This window comes from Cervus canadensis, chromosome 15, assembly GCF_019320065.1.
Source record: "Cervus canadensis isolate Bull #8, Minnesota chromosome 15, ASM1932006v1, whole genome shotgun sequence".
NCBI lineage: Eukaryota > Metazoa > Chordata > Mammalia > Artiodactyla > Cervidae > Cervus > Cervus canadensis.
In genome coordinates this window covers 23557842-23583985 of record NC_057400.1, presented here as the reverse complement: position 1 = coordinate 23583985, position 26144 = coordinate 23557842, and positions in this window count along the sequence as shown.

The window sequence follows — 26144 nt, the reverse complement described above, 5'->3', positions numbered from 1 at the left end:
CTAATCCATAGGGTCCACAGAGTCAGACATGACAAAAGTGAGTTAACATGCATGACCAATAAAATAAAGCAAAGTTTCATTGCTACTTAAGGTCTTCTAACAAGTCAGTGTCACACCTCGACCTCTTGATCACGACTCAGTGCTTTTCCTGGGATATCACAGTTTCTAGAGATAACTTGATCTTACTTCTGATAAAAAGTCATCACTTTAAAGAACATACTATATTTTATTGAGGGCTTCCCAGGTGGTGCAGTGGTAAAGAATCCACCTACCAATGCAGAAGACATAGGATATGAGGTTTCGATCCTTGAGTCGGGTAGATCACCTGGAGGAGGAGGAAATGGCAACTCATTCCAGTATTCTTGCCTGGAAAAATCCCATGGACAGAGGAGCCTGGTGAACCACAGTCCATAGAATTGCAAAGAGTTAGACATGACTGAGCATGCATGCACGTATTTAATTGACTTGAAGTTACCATTGCATCTAAGATGCCCTATTATCTTTAAAGAAGATGCTTCCAATTAAATTCTAATTCAGTGCTTATTTTCACTTAGATTCATATTTTATAATTTTATATTGAAAGAACTCATCTGGGCTTAATGAGATGTAGGGTTTTATCTTTTATCAGTCTTATACATGCATATAAACAAAGTATAATTGAAGTAAATTCATTGACTTTTTCCTGGAAGTTTTATACGATCAAACTGTAAGTTTTCTAGAAAATTTTTAAATTCAGTTATTAATATCTTCAAGAACATTGATGATACAGCATTTCTTAAAATCATATTATTAAAATCTTTTAAAAATGGCCCTGAGACAACTTTGCAGTTATGTATCTCTAGATTACTTTTAAATACCATGTTAGAAATTTTTAAAAGTACTGATTCAGTGTTTTTACTGATGATTTCTAAGAGTTTAAAAGAATGCACCAGAATTACCTCTCAGCCTTTCTATAAGCCACTGCTATCCTTTCAGTGAGTTTTGATCTAGCATTTTGATGGTTTCTCATACATGCTGCTGCTGCCGCTAAGTCACTTCAGTGGCAATTAGACCATGATTGCTAACAGGCTGACTGCTGTTTGGAAACATTATTGATTTTAATAGACATCCATTTCAAAGATTAAATATAAAATTAAAATGAAAAAAGATTCAGTGTCTTGTGCTTATGAAACAGAATAATATAGTAAGCATAGTTTGTTGTTCCTGTACAAGTAGCGCTTTCTTGATGCTCATTCCTAAATATAAAAATTACTAATTTGTCCTAATAGACCTTGCATTCTCTGGAGAAAAATCTACTGTGAAATCTACTTCTTTCCTTAAAAAAAAAAAAAAAAATCTGTGAAAGTTCTAGGAAACAAAATCCTTAGTAGCAACTGTTACAACTAACTACATTTTAATCTGGGATGAATTTAGTTGGTAAAAGAAGCTTTGTTTAGTTGTTTTTTTGCTAGAGCTTTTGAAGTAGCAAAGAAGATAAAAAGCCTTTAAGAATATATGGAAATTCAACCAAAGGCAACTGAATTTGATAAGACTACTTCCTTGTGCTTCAGCCCTCTGGAAGATATGTGTGAAAGATAGTCAACCACAACCAAATCCAAGTTCATAGCATAGTTCCTCATTTGCTATTTGTTCCTTCCTGCTTAGTTCAGTTCAGTTCAATTCAGTTGCTCAGTCGTGTGCGACTCTTTGCAACCCCATGGACTGCAGCATGCCAGGCCTCCCTGTCCATCACCAACTCCCAGAGTTTACTCAAACTCATGTCCATTGAGTTGGTCATGCCATCCAACCATCTCATCCTCTGTCATCCCCTTTTCCTCCTGCCTTCAATCTTTCCCAGCATCAGGGTCTTTTCCAGTGAGTCAGTTCTTCCCATCAGGTGGCCAAAGTATTGGAGTTTCATCTTCAAAATCAGTCCTTACAATGAACATTCAGGGCTGATTTCCTGCTTAGTACATCTTACTAAATAATACCTTTGGAAGATTAAGCCCATGCCCTTGTTCTCCTTCTTTTTCTAAGTCAGTGGTAGATTAGGTTCATCAAGTCTCAGTTCTATGTTACTTTCACCACAGTTTAAAGTTTGAAAGCAGGTAGATGCTGAAGCTTAGATGCCCTTAGAAAATGTCGTGTGACAGACTGGCAGACTGCTAAGAGACGCTCTAAAAATGTCTGTCATTTCCTTTTCTTTATTGTTTAAATTCATGGTTATACCTGTGCATTGAGAGTGGTACTATGTTATTTTTTTAATTCAAGCTTAGAATCAATGATATGATAACTAGAACTTCTATTATTAATTTACAGTGAGAATTAGAAATATATAAAACACAGTTTAAAAATGTTCAGCACCCAGTCATCAACCCAAATCTGCTCCTACTTTAATGTTACCAATTTCAGTCAGTTGTCACTGGATCCTTATAACATAAAATAAGAACCTTGAATTCATCTTTGACTTCCTTGTTTCTTTAAATCCTCACAATCATTCTATAGCAAAACCTTTGGACTTACATTAAAAACTCATTAGAACATTTCATATCATCTCCCTTCCTATTACATTCATTCCAACCACCATCTTCTTGCCTAGGTTGCTATTGTTCAGTTGCCAAAGTTGTGTCCAGCTCTTCATGACCCCATGGATGGCAGCATGCCAGTCTTCCTGTACCTCACCATCTTCCAGAGTTTGCCCAAGTTCATGTCCATTGAACCAGTAATGCCATCCAACCATCTCATCCTCTGTAGCCCTCTTCTTCTGTAGTAACTTATTAAAATTTTTCATTTCCTCTTTGCTCTTTTTTTAGTATATTCTTAGCACAACCCCCAAAGAAATCCTAATAAAATCACCTTTACTTTAAACTCATCAACCTCTTTTCATCTAACTCAGAGTAAGATTCAAAATCTTGAGACTAACTTACAACAAGTTAATGATCCTTGTGTCCACTTCTCAATCTCAACTACTTCCTCCTCAAATTTTGTGTCCTCCTTTTTGCTTCATTTTTTCCATAATATTTATTCCTACCTAACATCTTTATATATTACACTGCAATATAAGTTACACAGGAGAAGAATCATGGTCAGTTTCTTTCACTGTTATAGTCCTACTATGCAGAATAGTGACTTGCATAATAAGCATACAGTACTTGCTAAACAAATGAATTTATTCTGTTAAGCTTAGTGTATTCTTTCCTTGAAGATAGATGTCAGAACCATGAGATGCTAAATGAACATAGACTTCAAACGAAGAACAATTATTTGCATGTTCCATATTATGATTATCTGATGCGTCTATTTCCATGAAGATACAATCTATATTATATTTAGAGTCCAGATTGAGTGTGGACTCCCACTTTTCTGAAAGTGCCTCAATCTTATTTAATATTATTTTATTTAAAAAATATACAAGTAATATATTATTGCATTTAAAAAAAATAGCAAGATTGTTACATCTAATGCTTTTAAGTCCTTTTTGGTCACCATGCTCCTTTCTCCTCATTCTTGCCAAAATTCGACACGCCTCTTTCCAGTAGAAACTAAAATTACGATTTATATATCCAAATACATTGATGGAAAGTATATATGAAATTTAGTTAGATTTTTATTTTTCCAAAAATAATACCATAGTGCACATATTATTTTGCATCTTGCTTATTTTTCACTCAAAATATTTTCAATCCATATTAACTTGTATATGTTTAGTTGATACCTTATAGATGCTATATGTTGTTCCATCAAAAGGTCAAACTGATTTAACTTTTTCTGTTATTAAGCTGTGGTTGTTTAGTTTTTAATTTTGGCAAGCAGAGCTTCATTAAACACCTTAGAATGTCTCCATATGCATATGTGAATTTGCTTTCTCTGTCTTAAATACTTAATATTAGAATTGCTGAATAACCATGTATTTTTAGTGTTAATGTATACTGTCAAATTCTTCATCAAATTTACTGCTTTATTTCTTCCATCAAACATGAAAGAAAACACTATTTCCTCACAATCTGTCAAGGCATTGTTGGCATATTAATACTGCTTTTTTCATTTTATTCTGATCTAATTAATGATAAAGTAATAGGACTCCTATAAATTTAAATGCCTATGATTACTATTGCTAGTCAATTTTCATATATGTATAGGTCATTTGAGTTTCCTTTTTCACATACTGCTTATGTATAGTTTTTGTTGATTTTTCACTTTACTGTTATTCTTATGTTTTAGCAGTTATACATATAGGTAGTAAGTTATATCACTTACAGTATACCTTTTAAGTTTATTTTTCCTACTTTTTTATAAAAGCATAAATTTTGCTGTCATATTTATCAGTCTTTTATTTTGACACATGCATGTATGGTAAAATACATTTTATAATGAGATAAATGATGAAAAAAATCAAGATAATGATAAAATCAAATAGGAGCACACAGATATGAAATGTTCCAGGTGTTATTATTGGACCAGCTCAGAGGTTGCTTTTTAATGTATGTGTTTTTTTTTAATGTATTAAATATTACAGAGTATTTAAGAAAAATCTCACTGTCTTACATTATTTTTCCATTTCAGTTTTTAGTTTTTCACATACATTTTAATTATCACTGTTTTCTGCTGTCATCATTAAGATGCTGTCCACATCTTGTTTTATTTTTCCTCCTGTCTCTACCAATGAGAACATTCTTCTCCCTCTGTTGCCTTCTGCATAGAACTGGTCTTGATACTGTTTTATTTACCTCTAATATTCCCAGAACAAATGCATTTTTTGGCAGCCATGAAATAAAAAGATGCTTACTCCTTGAAAGGAAAGTTATGACAAACCTTGACAGCATGTTAAAGGTCCATCTAGTCAAGGCTTTGGTTTTACCGGTAGTCATGTGTGGATGTGAGAGTTGGACTGTAAAAAAGCTGAGCGCCGAAGAATTGATGCTTTTGAACTGTGGTGTTGGAGAAGACTCTTGAGAGTCCCTTGGACTCAAGGAGATCCGACCAGTCCATCCTAAAGGAAATCAGTCCTGGGTGTTCATTGGAAGGACTGATGTTGAAGCTGAAGCTCCAATACTTTGGCTACCTGATGTGGAGAGCTGACTCATTTGAAAAGACCCTGATGCTGGGAAAGATTGAGGGCAGGAGGAGAAGGGGACGACAGAGGATGAGATGGTTGGATGGCATGACCGACGCAAAGGACATGGGTTTGGGTGGACTCCGGGAGTTGGTGATGGACAGGGAGGCCTGACATGCTGCAGTCCATGGGGTCACAAAGAGTCGTACATGACTGAGTGACTGAACTGAACTGAATGTTACCAGTTATATTTGAATCTGTGAGTTTGGAACTGACGTGGCCAGGTTGAGTCATGTGCAATTAGAGAAGTTATTTTGCAGTGCTCAGTCGCTTCAGTCATGTATGACTATCTGCAACTGTATGGACTGTAGCCCACCAGGCTCCTCTATTCATGGGATTTTTCAGGCAAGAATACTGGAGTGGGTTGCCAGGTCAGGATATTCCTGACCCTGAGATCAAACCTGAGTCTCCTATGTCTCCTGTATTGAAGGCAGATTCATTACTTCTTGAGCCATCAAGGAATAAATCAGATATTTACCACGCAAAGAACAAAGCGGAAACAAGAAGACAATATAGCTTCAGAAAAGAGAGAAATGGAGAAATAAGCTTAGAAATTTTTTCAAGTTTTCATTCCAAACATTTGATTGTCTGGTTGAAATTTTTACTGTTAGGTTCTGAAATATGTATGCCCTTTGTAACTTTGTAATAAATGCCAACTTTTTTTTTTTTTTGATCATCTGGTATTCTTCAAGGCATCAGAACTCATTTGACAACATTATTGCTGAATGAAACAGAAGAATATTCATATTTTGGGCTAATTTCATAAATGAATTTATTACATACATACAATAGCATAGACATAAGCTCTGCTAGTGTTTTTTTGCAACTCTGGCAGAAGACAAAAGGTTTTCTCTGATTACCCTGCCTAAAACAGCTCAACATTCAGAAAACTAAGATCATGGCATCAGGTCCCATAACTTCATGGCAAATAGATGGGGAAACATTGAAAACAGTGGCTGACTTTATTTTTGGGGGCTCCAAAATCACTGCAGATGGTGATTGCAGCCATGAAATTAAAAGACACTTACTCCTTGGAAGGAAAGTTATGACCAACCTAGACAACATATTAAAAAGCAGAGACATTACTTTGTCAACAAAGGTCTGTCTAGTCAAGGCTATGGTTTTTCCAGTGGTCATGTATGGATGTGAGAGTTGGACTATAAAGAAGGCTGAGCGCAGAAGAATTGATGCTTTTGAACTGTGGTGTTGGAGAAGACTCTTGAGAGTCCTTTGAACTGCAAGGAGATCCAACCAGTCCATCCTAAAGGAGATCAGTCCTGGGTGTTCATTGGAAGGACTGATGTTGAATCTGAAACTCCAATATTTTGACCACCTGATGCAAAGAGCTGACTCATTTAAAAAGACCCTGATGTTGGGAATGTTTGAAGGCAGGAGGAGAAGGAGATGCCAGAGTATGAGATGGTTAGATGGCATCACTGACTCAATGAATATGAGTTTGGGTAAACTCTGGGAGTTGGTGATGGACAGGGAGGCCTGGCGTGCTGTGGTTCATGTGGTCACGAAGAGTTGGACGCGACTGAGCGACTGAACTGACTGACTGACTGCCACTGCTAGTGGTAGTCTAAAGATTTATGTGCTTATGTTTTAATATTTTGGAGTCTATCTTCACCTCTTGAATGAGAACAAGGAGCTTCATTTGGTTTGCTGCTGTATTCCACATAACTGAAACAATGATGAATGAATCAATGAATAAAGAATACCACATTTTAGTTTAAGGAAATACAATATCTTTTTTGAGAAATATATTTCTTAAAAGTGTTGATTAAGCCTGGTAGTTGCTTTCAGTGTTATGAAATTCCTGAAATATTTATGACATTTTCATTTTCTCAGGGTTCTAAGTGAAATCACTAGATGATATATAGAAGGTAATAACAGGTCAGGTTACAACAGGAAAAGGTCAGTTTTCTTTCTAGTCCCAAAGAAGGGCAGTGCCAAAAATATTCAAACTTGCGCAATTGAGTTCATTTCACATGCTAGCAAGGTAATGTTAAAAATCCTTCAGTGTAGGGCTCAGTAGTACATGAACTGAGAAATTGCAGATATACAAGCTGGGTTTAGAAAAGGCAAGGGAACCAGAAATCAAATTGAAACATCTAATGGGTCACAGAAGAAGCAAGAAATTCCAGAAAAACATCTACTTCTGTTTCATGGACCACACTAAAGCCTTTGACTACATGGATCACAACAAACTGGAAAATTCTTCAAGACATGGGAATACCAGATCACCCTACCTGCCTCCTGGGAAACCTGTATGCAGGTCAAGAAGCGACAGTTAGAACTGGACTTGGAACAACAGACTGGTTCAAAATGGGAAAGGAGTATGTCAAGGGTGTATATTGTCAGCCTGCTTATTTAACTTATATGCCAAGGACATCATGTGAAATGCTGGACTGGATGAAGCTCAAACTGAAATCAAGATTGCTGAGAGAAATATCCTTAATTTCAGATATGCTGATGACACCACCCTAATGGCAGAAAGTGAAGAGGAACTCAAGAGCTTCTTGATGAAGGTGAAAGAAGAGGTTGAAAAAGCTGGCTTAAAACTCAACATTTGAAAAACTGTGATTATGCATCTGGTTCCATCACTTCATGGCAAATTTATGGAGGAATAAAATGGAAACAGTGACAGACTTTATATTTTCTGGGCTCCAAAATCACTGTGGATGGTGACTGCAGTCATGGAATTAAAAGGTGCTAGCTCCTTGGGAAAAAAGATATGACAAACCTAGACAGCATATTAAAAAGCAGAGACATCATTTCACTGACAAACTTCCATATAGTCAAAGCTGTGGTTTGTCCAGAAGTCGTGTATGGATGTGAGAGTTGGACCATAAAGAAGTCTGAGTGCCAAAGAATTAACACTTTCAAACTGTGGTGCTGGAGAGGACTCTTGAGAGTCCCTTGGACAGCAAGGAGATCCAACCAGTCAATCCTAAAGGAAATCAACTATGAATACTCATTGGAAGTACTGATGCTGAAGCTGAAGCTCCAATACTTTGGTCACTGTTTGAAAAACACCTTGATGCTGGGAAAAATTGAGGGCAGGTGGAGAAGGGGGTGATAGAGGATGAGAATGTTGGATGGCATCATCAACTCAGTGGACATGAGTTTGACCAAACTCTGGGAGATAGTGATGGACAGGGAAGCCTGGTGTGCTGCAGTCCATGGGGTTGCAAAGAGTCAGATGTGAATGGGTGACTCAATGAGAACAACAGGTCAGAATGGTCAAATCAGAGTTACACAGATATTGATTGCAGAGATTATCTATGTCAGCTATTATGTCAACAAGGTAGGAAAAATTATGGTAGAGATCTGTAGCATATGTGGCTTTGTACACGTATCAACTGATTGCAGCCTCCTGATGGCAAGCGATAGTTTTATTCTCATGCTCATGATAATGTGGGTTGGCACAGGTGACTCAGTTTCATGCTTCAGGTCCATGTGTTTAGGTCCATGTGTGTGTTGTGATGGTTCTGTTCCATGCATGTTTATGCTGAGTTCCTAGGCTAGAGGGGTAGAAACCAAGTGGCATGTCATTTCTTCTGGCAATGTCAGGAGTTCCCCAAGGGGCTGGCAGAAATATTTGGGTGCTCCAAAAGGCCTTGATTCAGTACTGTACTTCATTGTGACTCAGGTCATATCCCATCGGTCAAAAAAAAAAAATCATGTAAACATACAAAACTTCTGTGGAGCAGAGAAATATACTCCCTATGAGGAGGTTAGAGGGAAATCATTTTTTGTTGAAAAATATTCCAATCTACTACAATTGGTTTTGTCAGAAAGGATGAATTAATAAAATGAATAAAAGCAAAAATTCTCCTTGGTTACTTAATAGTTTAAACCAGAACTGAAACCTAGATTCTTCTGTGAAGTGTTGTCCAGTTGTATGTCTCCCATCTCCAATTGCGATGCAGGATTTCACTTATATAGGGCTGTATGAGTCAGGGTTGAGTTAGAAGTAGAGATCAACTCTAGTAAATTAGAGGAAAGTTAATCTGGAGAATTGGTTATGCAAGTGTTGAGAGTCTATGAAGAGTGAAAGGGAAAAGATAGTTGTTATATGGAGAAATAAAGGGAAAAAAGATATGATATATAAAGATCAAAAGCTGCAAAAGTCATTATGTTGGATTCTATGAGCTTATGCTGCTGCTAAGCTGTTGGAAATTATTGTAGGTGCTGTTTTATCCACCAGAGGAATTCAGATCAACCAAGACTGATGCTGAGAAGGTAATTGCCTTTGCTGGGTTGCTTAAGCCCAAAAGCACATCCCCTTGCTGCATCTCTAGCAATTTTCAACTACTGCCAAATTATAGGAGCTAGAAGCTGGAAGTTTCTTTCTTTCTTCAACTTTCTGACTGCCTGTTTGACCTCTTACTGATAAACAAAACTCATAAAAAATCCAGCTGTCCAAAGAGATTTGGAAAATGTGCTGATTCCCAGACTTCTAAACTATATAGCAGAGCCAGGAAAGGTGGAGTTTGGAATACAAAAAGAAGATAGACAGGTGATCTACACAAGGACTGTTCTTTTTTAACTGGAATAAGACTCAGGCAATTTTCAGAAATACTCAGGGCAAGAGAAGTGACAAAATATGAAAATGATAGCATCCATTGCCCTATTAGCCAGTTGGACAAAGTTTAGCTTTTTTTTTTTTTTCTTTTTCTTTTTTAAAAAGCAGATTTAATAGTTGAGTAAATAGAGAAATTCTGTTTTGTATATTAAATAAAAGTTGAGATAATTCAGTTTGTGAGCTGTTCTATGAGAACCCAGGAATGATCCTTGGTGTTTCAAGGTAATCATGATACTCTGCAAAACATACAGCACTTGCGTATATTTCAAGGATTGGCAATTTGTCTCAGGACGGATATGTCCAATGCCTGGAACAGAATGCCAAAGTAGAAAAAATATATTAGAAATGTCATAACACATATGAGATACCACCCACCTTTGTATTCTCTACAAAAACAGGATGAAAGAATAGAGATTTTATAAGAGATAAATTTATCACTTAAACTGATGAATGTTTAGAGCCAATAGAGATTAATATTTAATGTGATATAGTATTTTGCTATAGCCTGGTGAAATATGAGACAGCTTACAAAACTATAGAGCTTAAGAGATGGAATGAAACCCATCCATCTAAACTAAACTTTACATATTATGACCCACCAGAAGAAATATATTATCTTGGAGTAAATATGTAAACTTAAAAAAAAGTTTCATGAAACAATGCTTACCCTCACTATGGGATACACTTTGATATTTTATCTATTCTACACTATTTAATTTTATAAAAAGAATGCTAATTGTGACCCATTTAATTGATTTCATGCCCACTAAAGGGGGTGAAATAGTCCCTTTTAAGTTTAAAAAACACTGAATTCTCACCGTATAGTTAAGGAAACTGAGACTCAGTTCAATCAATAACTCTATGAATTTCCTAGTGTTCCTTATGAACACAGTTGGTCATATTGTTTTAAGTCATGAAGTCCTTAAGTAGTGAGGCAATAGTTGAGTGTATTCAACAGAAAAAAAGATTTTTCATTTATATTTTTAGCAAATGTTTCACAATGATTGCAACTATGTATTTGAACCAGGATGCTTCATAGATTTGTCTTATCTCCTTAGTGAACTTAGTAGCTCTTTGAGATAGAACCATTTCCAGTAATTCTTATCTTCTGCAGTAATAACATGATTTGAAGCTGAGAATTCTAGGACTCAATAATTATATTTAATTGAATAACAGAAAAATAATTATAAAGAAGTTTTAAAATTCATATGTCACTGAGTGATAGCTCATAGGTTGTATCATCTTTCCAAAAATAAAATAAAAATCATAGGGTTTTTTCCAACAACATGGAAAACCTAACATTTCATTTCTGTGTTCAGTATAAACTGTTGGCACAATGATTTGAAATGTTTGGGATTTCCAGTGCGTTAGTGTCACCAAAAGCTTCTTATAGGTTTCTAAGAACAGAATTTGGGAATAGGCAAGCCTTCAAACATCAAGGCCAGCTCACATTGTTGGAGATTTGTAGAACACTGATATACCTTAACCACTTCTTAGTTATCCAAGATTTGTGTTCTGCTAAAGCATTTGGATTCCATGAAGAAAATAAATAAATAGGCTGGTTTTGTGTGAAAAGGGAAGAAAACAATCTCTACAGAGACTTTCAATTCTGCCTTTCTATCAAATAGAATTTTTATGGCTTTGGCATAAATCCTTGAAAAGCTGAGATTTTAATAGAAATGCCAATGTAATTTTAAATATAGCACCCCTGGGCTGGGCTTGTATTACAGGGAAATCCAATGTCGCTCACAGCAACCAAATATTGGAAATCTCAATGGCCACATTCCATTCAGTGTTTAGCTATTTGAAAACCTCTCTGTTAATAGAAAATGTATTTGTCACAATTTAAATTTGTCAAGTATTGAATGATTTAAAAAATTGCTATAATCATTTTAGGAATATGTACTTAAAGTTATTACTTATGCAAATAAAAGTTTTTAAATCCATAAATATGGTAAAATGTATTTATTACCAATGAACTATTATTCTTCATATGCTGTGAGCATAATGTAGTACAAAGAATACTGCACTCTGGAAAGGAAAACATGGTTGTTAGAAATACATTTTGCATTCAGTCTCTGTGAGATATTGGCAGATCTCTTCATCCGCTTATGTTAGTCTTCGGTCAGAAAAATAGAAACCATAATGACATTCTTAAATTATTATTGTGAAAGTCATGTGAGACATGAGTAAAATTTGATTTTTAAGCCTAGAAAGTGGCTTAACAAAGTAGATATTTTTACATATGATTTTTATTTTAAAATATAATTATAGTACATATAAATATTGAAATATATCATAAAACTAGGAAACATAAAAATTGGAGAGATCACTAATTATTTGAGAAGCATCTATAAATTCTGTAGATATTGCTACTTCTTTATATAATCATTCTTTTTTCCTTATATATTTAAATTGCATCTAACTTTTTTATCATCAGCACAGATACCTTTATAAATGAGTGTATATATATTTGTAGATGAATATATACATATGTATGCACACATACATGTAAATTTTTCTTTAAGAAAATACATAAATTGTATTCATTAAGTCATCTTAATGAAAATATTTATAGTCGATTGCCTTCTATAACTTTGTGCCAACTTTTGAACCCATAACTACTTAGTCACAACTAGATATTTATCCTTTAAAAAAACTGGTAATTTGGTAGTTAAATAATATTGCTCTTTTAATAAGTATGTATTTTTAACTAAGATAGTTAAATATTTAAAAATATTTACTAGGTATTGTTTTTAATGTTCTTTCTTCATTTTTCTGTCAGGGAATTTGTCTCTTTTTAAAATTAATTTGTATGTATTCTTCATTATTTGCCTGAATCTCAGTTTTCTTATCTGGAACATAGGTAGAATTATAATTCATGGGCTCTTTTAATGTGATGATTAAGTGAAGTAATATAACCTAGAGTGTGGAAATAATTATTAATAAAATATCAAAGTTTGATACCTGATAAGAGATAAAAATGTAAGTTTAATTATTATGTTCCACATCCCATGCTGGTTTTGAAATAGATCTCTGTAAGACAAATTATGACAATCATTACTATAGATCACTTCACAAAAAAACTAATATAATTTTTCCATTCTTCTTTTCTGGAATTGATTCACCCAGTAAGTATTTATTAATCTTTGCATGGTTCTACTCATCTTTCTAGGAGCTGATACTTTGAGGGAATACATGTACTTTTTTACAATAGACATGCATAATTTATGTTCACTTTAATAGCAGGAAAAAGTAAGTGAAGTCTCTCAGTCATGTCTAAATCTTTGCGACCCCGTGGGCTGTAGCCCACCAGGCTCCGCTGTCCATGGGATTCTCCAGGCAAAAATACTGGAATGGGTTGCCATTTCCTTCTCCAATAGTATAAAAAAAGTCTATTATTAAATATTTTTCTGTGGGTAAATATGTAAATTATGATACACCTATACAAGAGAATACTACTTAGCAATAAGAAAAAGCAAACTATTGGGACATTCAATGACTTGGCTAGATCTTGAGGGCATGGTGCTGAGTGAAAAGGTCGATCTCATTAGGTTTCATACTGTATGATTCCACTCATTTTGAAAATCATAAAATTACAGTGATAAGAAGGGAATCAGGGGTGGGTCAAGAGTTAGTATTGTGCAGAAGATGTGACAAAATGTAGTAAGAGGAGCTTTGTTAGAAGTGAAGGAATGTTAATGTATCCTGATTGTGGTGGTTATGGATCTATACATGTGATAAAGTTGTATAGATTATGCACTCACACTGTGAATGACTATAAAACCTAGAGAAGTCTAAACAAGGTGTGTAGCTTAGTTTATAATATCATGCCAATGTCATTTTCCTAAAATATTGTGGTATAATTGACACAATGCAACGTTGTGTTAGTTCCAGATGTACGACATAGTGATTCCATATTTGTATATATTGCAAAATGATCAACACAGTAAGTCTGGTTAACATCTATCAGCACACATAGTACAAAATGTATTTTTCTTATAATGAGAACTGTTAAAATTTATTGTCTTAAGAAATTTTCAAATATATAGTATACTATCAATGTCTTCACCATGCTGTACATTATATCCCCATGACATTTATTTTATAACTGGAAGTTTGCACCTTTTGACCCCTTTCACCCATTTTACCTCCTGCCTCACCTGACTCTGGCAACCACCTATCTGTTTTCTGTATCTATGAGCTTGTTTTGTTTTGTGTTTTAAATTCCACATGTAATAGAGATCATATGGTATTTGCCTTTCTCTGTCTGACTTATTTCACTAAGCATGATACCCTCAAATCCACCCTTGTTGTTGCAGATGGTGGGGTCTCATTAGTTTATGCCAGGATAATATTCCACTGGTGCTACCCAAGTAGCTCAGTGGTAAAGAATTCACCTTCCAGTGCAGGGGACACAGGAGATGCAGGTTTGATCCTTGGGTTGGGAAGATCCTCTGGAGTAGGAAATGGCAAGCCACTCCACTATTCTTGCCTGGAAAATTCCATGGACAGAGGAACTGGTGGGTTACAATCCAGGGGGTCACAAAGAGTCAGACATGACTGAGCACACACTTAAAAAAGCATTCTGTTTCTTGTATGCCACAGTTTCTTTATCCATTTATCTGTTGGTGGAGACTTAGGTTGCTTCTGCAATTTGACTATTGTAAATAATGCTGTGATGATCACGGGGATGTGTGTGTATATATAAATACCCAGAAGTAGAATTGCTGGATCATAGGCTAGTACTATTTTTAACTTTTTTGAAGAAACTTCATACTGATTTCCACAAGCTGAGTACATCATAAGAAATGCCAGGCTGGATGAAGCACAAGCTAGAATCAAGATTGCCAGGAGAAATATCAGTAACCTCAGATATGCAGATGACACTACCCTAATGACAACAGCCTTTTGGAAGAAAGCAAAGAGGAACTAAAGAGCCCCTTGATGAAGGTGAAAGAGGGGAGTGAAAAAAACTGGCTTAAAACTCCACAATCAAAAAATGGAGATCATGGCATCCGGTCCCATCACTTCATGGCAAATAGATGGGAAAACAATGGAAAAAATTTTCTGGGCTCCAAAATCACTGCAGATGGTGACTACAGCCATGAAATTAAAACATGCTTGCTCATTGAAAGAAAAGCTATGGCAAACCTAAACAGCATGTTAAAAAGCAGAGACATTAATTAGCCAAAAAGGTGCATATAGACAAGGTAGGATTTTTCCAGTAGTCATGATGGATGTGAGAGTTGGACCATAACAAAGGCTGAGCCCCAGCCCTGAAGAATTGATGATTTTGAACTGTGGTATTGGAGAAGACTCTTGAGAGTCCCTTGGATAAAAGGAGATCAAACTAGTCAATCCTGAAGGAGATCAACCGTGAATATTCACTGGAAGGCAGATGCTGAAGCTGAAGCTCCAGTACTTTGGGCACCTGATGCGAAGAGCTGACTCATTAGAAAAGACCTGATTCTGGAAAAGACTGAATGCAAGAGGAGAAGGGGGAGACAGAGGATGAGATGGTTGGACAGTATCAATGACACAATGGATGTGAATTTGAGCAAGCTCCAGGAGATGGTGGGCAGGGAAGCCTGGCGTGCTTCAGTCCATGGGTCACAAAGAGTCGGACACAACTGAGGACTGAACAACAATGACTGTATACTGTTTTCCACAGTGGCTGCACCAATTTCCACCGACAGTGCACAAGAGTTCCTTTTTCTTCATATCCTTCCAAACTCTTTATTTCTTGGCATTTAATAATAGCCGTATGTTTATCTTCTGCATTTTCTTCATTAGTGTCTTGGATTTCAGTGTGCAGGTCTTCCACTTCCTTGGTCAAATTTGTTCCTAGATATTTTATTTAGTTTCCTGGTTTTAACAGTCGTACTTTGGTTATGTAAAATTTTATCTTTAGGGGCAGCTGGGTGAAGGATGCATGAGAATGGTCTGCACTGTTTTTGCAACATCTTTGTAAATATTTTTTTAAGTTAGTAATTGAATAATTCATAGTCATTGTTCCATGTACTTGTACAGCCTTTAAGAGTACAAAAACTGATGATGACTGATTTTTGCTTAATTCCAAAGACAAGAACCGTGAATAAATTTTCACCACTCTATCTCCAACACTTAGGAAATTTCCTGGAACAGAGAAGGCACTCAGTAAATGCTTGCTAAATGAAAAAATTGGTGCAAAATTTTATCAAGTAGGTGCATCTGAAATATCAAGCTATTTGCATATTATTGGAATTTTAGATTATTTCTAACATCTGCCAATGTAAATGTCACCATACAAAGAGTATATTTATATGATTTATCTCCCACTCCTTATGAATTTTATATATATATATATTTAAGAATCCTTTCTCAAGAATGAGATGACTGGGTTTAAAATATGTAGCTTATTTGGAACTTACAATTTGGCTTATCAATTTACTTTCTTAAATATCATGATTACTGTAATTATTACTGTAATAGTTACTGTGATGATTACTGTAAATGAAACTGCTTCATTTCTACCCCATTTTAAAATCACTGTATACCTGAGTCTTACCTTATATCTGTTACTCAGCTGTTTACTCAATTCCTTACCCAAACATGAATCTCATTTCAACATTATGATATTATACATTATGATAAAAGGCATATGAGAAGCTCTAGCATGAAGATTACATGGCTGTGTTTGTGTTTATGTCTGTGTTTGTATGTGTTAGTTGCTCAGTTATGTCTGACTCTTTGAGACCCCATGGACTGTAGCCCACCAGGCTTCTCTTTCCATGGAATTCTTCAAGAAAAAATACTGGAGTGGGGTAGCCATTCCCTTTTCCAGGGGATCTTCCTGACTCACGGATTGAAGCTACATCTCTTGTGTCTCCTGCATTGCAGGCAGATTCTTTACCATCTAATCATGAGTGAAGCCCCGTATCACATATGGGTCAAGAATTAGACAGATAACAGTAAATTACCTTTATGAAATGAACTTTAGGAATGTTTCAGTTGGATTGTATGTTAAACAATTTACTTTCTCTGTTTACTTCAGTGTTGTCAAAACTGACAAATTCATATTTAAAATATTGAGTAAGTCTTGATGATGAATTCTTATAGTGATATTAATTAAAATGTAGAGGCATTGTATTTTTTAAATAATTTATTGTCAACAAAATTAGGAAAATGTTATTATTTTCAGTATTTCTCATCTTTCTACATTGCTTGTTTTCTTAAATTAGATTTTTATAGCATTTATTATATCCCTTTTGCCAAGAAGTCGCTGTGTAAATCATTGCCTTAACTTTTTTGACAATTTTAGAAGGAAACCAGTGTGTATTTGAAAATTTTGATTTTAAAAGCACCATATAATTTTCTTTAAACACATATACCAGTCTTTACTTTTTATTAAAATTATTCTTAATTGAATATGATTTTTATCTGAATTATAGAAACCTTAATTACTGAGGCCTTAATTACTGAGACCTTATTAATTTTAGGAGTAGAGTTTACTGGAAATTGTTTTTAACTTTTTGAGTCGTGTCCTGCAATATCTAACGTGACCTGTTGTGGTCAGGACATTTCAATTGTAGTTTAAAGTGAAAGAGTGATAGATGTGCACACCACAATGAATTTCCTAGTAACATATATTAATCTGGAAAGCATTTGTGAGTTAAAGTTGGTTCATTTTCCAGTGACATTGTATAAGAATTTACTTTTAGAAAAATTCATCATTACTTCATTTTAATGGGACTTTGTGAAAAGTAAATTGAAAATGTGCTTGGTTCCTTAAATAGTTTATGGAAGAGCCACCATTTCTCATTTACGTTAGAAAAATTTAAAGAACAGTTGACTGGACAGCAATCATGTAATGGTTGAAAATTAAGCTCCTTAATTTATATCACCAGATTTTGTGGCAGTCTATCCAGGCAGGATATATTTATTCAATAATGATAATGTGCCTCAAATGAGTTTACTAACTGTAACCACAAAGTATGAACAATATTTAATGTCATAAAACAAGTCTAAAATGAACAGATTACTGTGGGAAATCATGATAATTTTCTGCTTTTTCTTAGCAAAACAGTGATTATTAGTCTGTTAATTAATGAATTATCTCCATTGGTTAGCACAGATAATTTCTTGCCACATACTGTTTTTCTAATTCTAATTTCTAATTCTCTCAAAGTATGCATTATTAACTGAAAGAAATACTGAAAGTAGGATGGATGGATAAACTTAATCAGTGTTAATTGAAATAGTGTTTCAAAACTTCTTCTATTTGATGACATCATATTAGTTACTTTTCTGCATGTGAAATGAGATATTAATTAAATCTTAAGAGGATGACAGTATTGTTTCAAAACAATGCAACTAGATACATAAATATATTACCAATAAGAAAGGTTTTGTTAAATTGATAGTGTCTTCCTTACCAGCCTTTCCTCCTCCAAAATAAAAACAAAACCTAAAGATCTAAATTATTTAGTTGCCTTTGTATTAAACTTTAATGCAGCTGAGGACCTGCATATCTCATTGCCACATTATATTTACTTCTGTTTAAGAGAAGTTGTTTTATCTTTTTTGATAACCAAGTTTATAAAAATTTTAAATTGCTCTTGCCTTATGTAAAATATGAATAATACTGTTATAATCTGACTATTTTAGAAAGAGATTATGGGGAGGGTTGATGAGGCACTTAGAAGGAATTCTCATCTTGCAGGAGGGAAAAAGCCTCACAATTATACATTTTGGCACCGTAAGAATAGGTGAACATTAAATGTGGTATCAAAGATGTGATGCTGTTAAGGTACTATAGTATTCATAAATGGGTGCCGAATTTTTTCAAAGGATTTTTCTGCATTTGTTGAGATTATCATATGGTTTTTAATCTTTCAATTTGTTAATGTGGTGTATCACATTGCTTGGTTTCCATATACTGAAGAATCCTTGCATCCCCAGAATAAACCCAACTTGATCATGGTGTATGAGCTTTTTGATGTGTTGCTGAATTTTGTTTGCTAAAAATTTTGTTGAGGATTTTTGCATCTATGTTCATCAGTGATATTGGCCTGTAGTTTTCTTTTTTTGTGTTGTCTTTGTCTGGTTTTGGTATCAGGGTGATGGTGGACTCATAGAATGGATTTGAAAGTTTTCCTTCCTCTGCAACATTTTGAAAGAGTTTTAGAAGTATAGGCATTAGCTCTTCTTATAAATGTATGATAGAATTCTCCTGTAAAGCCATCTGGTCCTGGGCTTTTATTTTTTGGGAAATTTTTTTATCACAGCTTCAATTTCAGTGCTTGTAATTGGGTTGTTCATAATTTCTGTTTCTTACTGGTTAAGTCTTGGAAGATTGAACTTTTCTAAGAATCTGTCCATTTCTTCCAAGTTATCTATTTCATTGCCATATAGTTGTTCATAATAGTCTTTTATAATCCTTTGTATTTCTGCATTGTCTATTGTAACCTTTCTCTTTTCATTGCTAATTTTGTTGATTTGATTCTTTTCTTTTTTTCTTGATGAGTCTGGCTATGGTTTTGTCAATTTTATTTATCTTCTCAAAGAACAAGTTTTTAGTCTTATTAATCTTTACTACTGTTTCTTTCATTTCTTTTTCATTTATTTCTACTCAGATCATTATGATTTCTTTTGTTCTACTAATTTTGGGCTTTTTTTGTTGTTGTTGTTTTCCTTTTTCCAGGTACTTTAGGTATAAAGTTAGGTGTTGGGGTCCTTTAATGGACCGGAACCTTGTGGTGCGGAGTCAACGATAAGAAAGTGAAAGAGAGAAAGAGAGAGAGAGAGAGACAAAAAAGACCCGGGGACCTAAGCTCTGGTGGAGCAAAGGTGCTTTAATGATTTTTCTATGAGTATATATAGGCTGCAGTACAAGAAACTTCTTTCGGGAATGATAGAGATCAGAAAACCAAATGTACAGCAACCGTTACCAAGGGAACAAGGGGTAACGTTAGTCACAAGGTCAGGAGACAATCTATATCTCAAGTAAGGGGAAGGAGATTAAGCTGTTTTGTCCTAAGGAGAATGTTTACTAAAGGAGACTCATGCTTGCCTCACACAATGACCTCAGTCCCTGGGAGCAGCGTGCTGTTCCGCTTGAAGAGGGACAGAGGACTCATGAGAGACAGCACGTAGGAATCCTCCCGTCAAACATTCCCTGACAATTCCCCCTTATTTATTTATAATATTTGTAAGAAGAGTTCTGACCATCAGAGTTTGTTTAGTTTTGACAATCTTTGCATGAAGGCAACAGTAGACAACAAATATAATTGTTAAGACAATCACCAAAATTATAGTTCTAGACCCAATGCTATGAGTAAGGCTTTGAAACCATCTAGGTGGGTCTAGCCCAGATAATTGATTAGCCAATTGTATAGCTAAAGTTCTCATACTAGTGGAAGAGGGCAGATTATTAGAAAAGATTTCAAATTTTTCTTTTTGTAATAATCGTACATTCAGAGAGGCATTATCATGTATGTTTTGTAAATGAAACTTGATTTGTTCCCAGTTGTAAGTACTATTATTAAAATGAACAGGAGTAACACAAAATTGAGTAGAATTCCAGTCACATTTTAGCATCACCTGTTTTTGTACATCTGTTAATTGATCTCCAACCCATTCGATGGCTGTTTTCAGTTCCTGTATTTCTTTTTGAATATCTTCATCTATTTGAGACTGAGTGGCCCACATATTATAAGCATTTTTAGTCCAATTTTGGATAAAATTATGTGTTTGAATTGAGGTTTGTAAAGTAACGCTAGTGATGACAGCAATGGTGCAAGTAGTTATTAATCCTATAATGCCAAAAATCAGCCATCCAATGAATCGTTTACATCACTAGAGCAATTTAGTAAGCAACCGGGAAGCAAGTCCAGCCATGGGACCTTCTTCCCAGGGCCATTGGAGGTTTATTGGTAACCATAGACTACGTTGAGATCAAAGAATTAAAAGAGAATCATATCTTAAGGAAATAGAGGAGTTAAGACAAGTATATAATCTGCAATTTATGCAAGTTACAAAACATATAGTCTTATTGAATTGTAAATTTTTTATAGCTACAACAAAAGGAAATGGAACATAGGCTTGTATAAAATATGATTGATTATAGTGAAAGAAATAATTGCTATAGCTATGATTGGTCCCCGTGGAATGTCTGGTCCAAGTCCCAAGTTCTTCGGTGTATGCAGCAAGTTTTCAGATGTCCCATTGTTTAGGCCCAATCTGTTTATCAAGGATGATTCGAGGACGAGGCGGGGGCCATTCCATCATCAAGCTAGCCAAGAAGTCCTCTGTCATGGTAATGTTCTATTGTAGTATTAGTAACCTTCCATGTTACTTGAGTAATATAATCATACATAGTATTGTTAATATCATCTGAGCAGTTCAATAACCACATACTATGGGGTCCCCAATTGACAATTGTATGATTAGCTATAAACATTAATTTTCCTGGTTTGGCCTGACATTTGTCCCAGTGAACAGGAATATATTTAAAGTTCTTATTAGTAAACCGTTGGCATGTTGTTCTTTGTTCTTTCCCTAATTCTTTCTCTAAAGTTTCAGTAGTATAAACATGGTTTACTGACAAAGAAAGGGCAGTAAATAATCTAAGTAGTGTCCGAAAATCCTTTTCTGGAGGCAGGACGAAAGCCCAAGTTTGTCGACTAACGTTTATACATAATTCTGCTGGGCCCATACATAAAGGAAGGACTTCATAACTTAGAATGATATTAATTAGTTTTTCTTTTTCTTCAGGATGAGAGGGCCCCTCCAAGTTTTAAGGAGGAGGCATATGTGTTGACTCATTAGTAGATATGGTTGGTCTTATATCTGTCCAGTTTACAACCTACAATAAAAAAGGGGGGTTAGGTATATAAGCCCAGTAAGTATGATCAATAGGTCAGCCTGAGCGGGGGAAGCAAAAGCAAGCAAAGCAAGCATAGCGAAGAAAAATATTTTTAGGGTTCCGAGGCATTCCCTGTTGAGAAATCAGGTTTTCAGTTTAGTTAGTAAGGGTTTTTATCTGTCCCCAAATAGGGAGATCATAAGGTCGATGATGTCGAGTGCGGCGGTTTTTGGAAATTTTTAATGTCGCCATGGCTTATATTGGAATTCTTTCTTCCTGGGTTTTTTGCTGTTTCATCTCTAGTCTGAATGCTGGGGGCCCCCTTAGGTTGAATCTTCTGAAGAGGAAGTCATGTGAGCTCGTTGGATCCATCTGGAGAAATAGAAGCATATCTTTTTCCTGTAAGATTAGTTTCTTAGATTTCTATTGATTAGTTAACCCGTCTTGATATCAAATAGGCAAAGGAAAGGAAGTGTCCTATAATGTTTCAAAACTTCTTTTTTTGTTTGTTTGTTTTTTGCTTTTGTCAAAACATCTCTTTGTGGTAAGTTTAAAAACTATAAAACAAATAAGGCTATATTAACAACAGTTACAAAAAGAGAGAAAAGCGATAACGATGAAAACATTCTTAGGAAATATTTCAGTCTAAAAGAAAAAAAATCATTCAGAAATCTGTTTGGGACTGGTATTTGGCTGTGGTTTGTGTTATTTGGGGCAAAGGATTAGGAGTAACCATTCAAATATTTTTTCCTAAGTGAAATTATTGAAAACGTGATGCAGAACAACTTGACAAATGAAATGTTGCTCACATCCAAATATATTTGACCTTGTCCTTGAAAAAGAAATGCAGCTTAGCAACTGTTGAATCTCACTGTTCAGTGTGTTAAAGAGGAGGATTACACTTCCAAGACAGACTTGAAAAGAAGGCAAACATTCCACATTTCTGATATTTTTAGGAACAAATAATCCATTCGGGAAATGGTGTCTTTTTTTTTTTTTTTTTTTAATGCTGTTTTCGCCCTGCTTTAAGAATCCTACACATTGGGAACAGAAATAGTCACACCAACAATAGTTATAGGCTTAAAGTCTACACTACACCAGAATCTAGCAAAGTTTGCTCTGGACAAGGAAGACAAAAGTGTTTCTGTGTATATTCTCTTATTTAATTTTTTATTTGCAATTACAGTGTGTAATGTGTTTGTTCAATCATGTCTTGTGTTTGTGGACTATAAGGAATGTCTGTAATCTGTTTAATAGAGAATGAATGTAAAAATTGTTTGAACTGCTTAGAAATATAGGCAGAGTCATTGTCTGTTTTTATAGAATTAGGTGTTTTCATTATTGTGAAGTAAGTTGATAGGTGAGTTATAACATGTTGTGTAGTCTTACCTTACAGAGGTGTTGCCCCTAGAAAAGAAGAATTTGTATTGATCGAGACATGTAAGAAGGAAGAGGAAGAAAGTTCAGGACAATGAGTTACATCAATTTGCCATAAAATTTTCCTTCATTTGTCATAAGCCTTTTTAAAATTCTAGCACAAAATATCTTTAAAAGTTAAAAGGCCAAAACAAAGTATGATAGCATAATAAACATAATAGCATAATAATAGCATAATAATCTCGGTGGGACCTCCAAATCCAATGTTTATTTAATCCAATGTTTATTTTAAATAAACATACCATACTTTGTGGTTTTCATTGTGATCCACCCAAGCATTTCAACTGCATTTTCTAATATATTTGCAGTCTGAATGTATCTGCTGACCAAAGTTAATTCTATTAAATATTATTTTCCCAGAATTTTTCTCTTGTTTCCAATTTGGTTTAATTTGGAGAAAAAACATTTGCTGTAGCTAGAATGACAATGAAAAACTAGTCTAGTAAAGTTTATGTAAATACCACTTTATTCTATAATAAATGTTTCAACAATTAAAAAAATATTTTTGTATTCATCATTTTATTTGCCATTTCTTATATCTTTCTATTAAAAGCATATATTTTACTTTTCTATAGCAACCATGAAATGTCTTGTATGTTAGCATTTTATAGACCATTGAACATATTTCTCAAATCATATTATATTATATATATATCCATTCATATATAAATATATATTTATATTCATTAACAGCTCAAAATCTCTTCAGCTCTTCTGCAAGAAAAACCCCTTTTAAGAGTAAGCCAATGTTCAGCAATTAACGTTTCAAAATCCTACTTCATTTGGAAATGACCCAGCCATTCAACAAACTTCTACTACTTAGTTCAGCACAACTCTAGAAACCTAAGTCACTCCAATGCCAAGAGATGGCTCTAGATTATAGATAATAGATCATTCTATCAAAAATACAATTATTTCTAATAGAGCTTATCTAAAAGTTTTTATCTCATCTATATATTTGTATATATATATATATATATATATAAAGAGTTACCGTTTTGTTGACAAACTTAGTTTACCTTAAACCAAGGCATAATAAAAGTATTATATAATGTTGATGACTCAAGACATGTCCCAACTAGATTAACAAATAATTATATTTAAATCACATTTACATTTAAATAAACATTATACCCAACATTGAATACCCTTCAGTTCATGTAAAGCTGAATCTAAATAGAGCTCATTAATTCCACACTATCTAAAAACAAAGACATACATTGAGACATAGATAATTTTAAATACATAGGCATAGTTCTCTGTTTGAAATTTAAAATATCCTTTTGTTTTATTTATTTATTTTGAGCTCCACCAATTTGTTAATGGCTGGAGTCCTAGATAGAGTGGGCTGTGTATCCCAAGGACATGATAAGAGTTAACTTAAGGTTTTTTCTTAGGCCTATTTTTGTTTCCCAGGCAGAACTGGAGCTCTAAAAAAAAAAAAATTTTAACAAGTTAACCTTTTCCTAACTGCACGTGCAAGAAGAACCGGTTTTGCAATTTCAAAAAATATTTTATTTTCATCAGTTTCCTCCGGAATCTAAAGAATATCATAGCCATTCAGTGTCAAAAATATCATTTTTCTTTTTTGTAGCTATAGTATATTATTAATGATATATGCATGAGGGAATTGTTGTCACATAGGAAGTAAAGCCTTGGCTACAAAATTCTGACAAATACTAGGACTGTTACAGAGACAGCGATGGCACCCTATTTTAGTACTCTTGTCTGGAGAATCCTAGGGACGGGGGAGCCTGGCGGGCTGACATCCATGGGGTCGCATGGAGTAGGATACGACCGAAGTGACTTAGCAGCAGCAGTAGCAGGACTTTTAAGCATACCTTGAGGTAACATAGTCTACTGAAATCTTTATGAGGCCCGATATGATTAGGATAAGGGAGAGAGAAAGTGAATCTCTGCCGGTCTAAAGGGTGTAAAGGTATATTTAAAAAGCAATCTTGTGAATCAGTAATAATAATGTGCCAATTTTGAGGAACAGTAATAGGTGATGGGATCTCTGGTTGCAAAAAAGAGCAAGATTTTTCAATATGTTTCAATTTTAATTGTGTGTTTATAAGTTCTTTAGTAGCTTGTAATTTATCTTTCATAAGGGGCCATTGCTTTGTCCAAATAGGCTCATAATTTTTCTTAGTTATATTAATAATTGTTTTGTTTGTTAAATGAGCAGTGGCCCCTAGGAAAAATGTGGAATGCATATCTGAGTTTGCCATTGTATAAGTAAGTCCCTTCCTATTAGATTAAAGGGTACATTTATCACATAAGGTTTTAATGTTGCAGGTTGGCCTTCTGGTCCTTCACATGAGTATATTTGAACACCTTGATAAACTTCTTGTACTTTAGTTTGAGAAATTTTTGCAATTTGGCAAGAGAATTTTTGTACAGGCCAGGATTTGGGCCATAAATGTTTGGAAATAATAGTAATATCAGATCCAGTGTCAAGGAGACCAGAAAATCTTTTACCATTTATTTTGATATTTATATTTGGTCGGGCATACTCAGATACTAATGATGTCTACAAAGACTGTTTTTGATCTGTACTTTCAAACCCATCTGTCGGTACATTATTAGAGGAATTAATAGAAATGTAAGGTAAAAGAAGTAATTGAACAATTTTGTCCCCCTTTTTGAATTGTCATAGAATCTGAGATGACATCAGAATTTGAATCTCTCTTTATAATCTGAATCAATTATTCTAGGGTGAACAGTAATTCTTTTAGAAGTCAGACTAGATCGGCCAAGCAAAAGACTGAAGGTTTGTGGGGGCAGGGGTCCAAAAAGCCCAGTAGGTATTCTAGAAGGGACTGCTTAAGGGTAAAGGAAAAAATCATTTAGGGCTGGTATATCGATGGCAGCACTGCTGGATGTTGAGGGTTTGAGGGAAAAGATAGAATTTGCCCTTGGTTTTTGTTGTAGGGGACCTGGGGGTCCCCTGTTTGGAGTTTCCCGGAATAGGTTTTCCATCAATATCAAATTTAAATTTACAACTTTTGGCCCAGTGCATTCTTCTACGGCAGCGAGGGCAAATTTTTTGGTATTATTAGCCTTTTTAGGGCAGTCTCTTTTTAAATGATTTTTATCTCCACAATTAAAGTATCCTTCATTTCCCTTTTTAAAGGTAGTAGCCATTGCCTCAATCAGCATTTGCATCTTTTGAG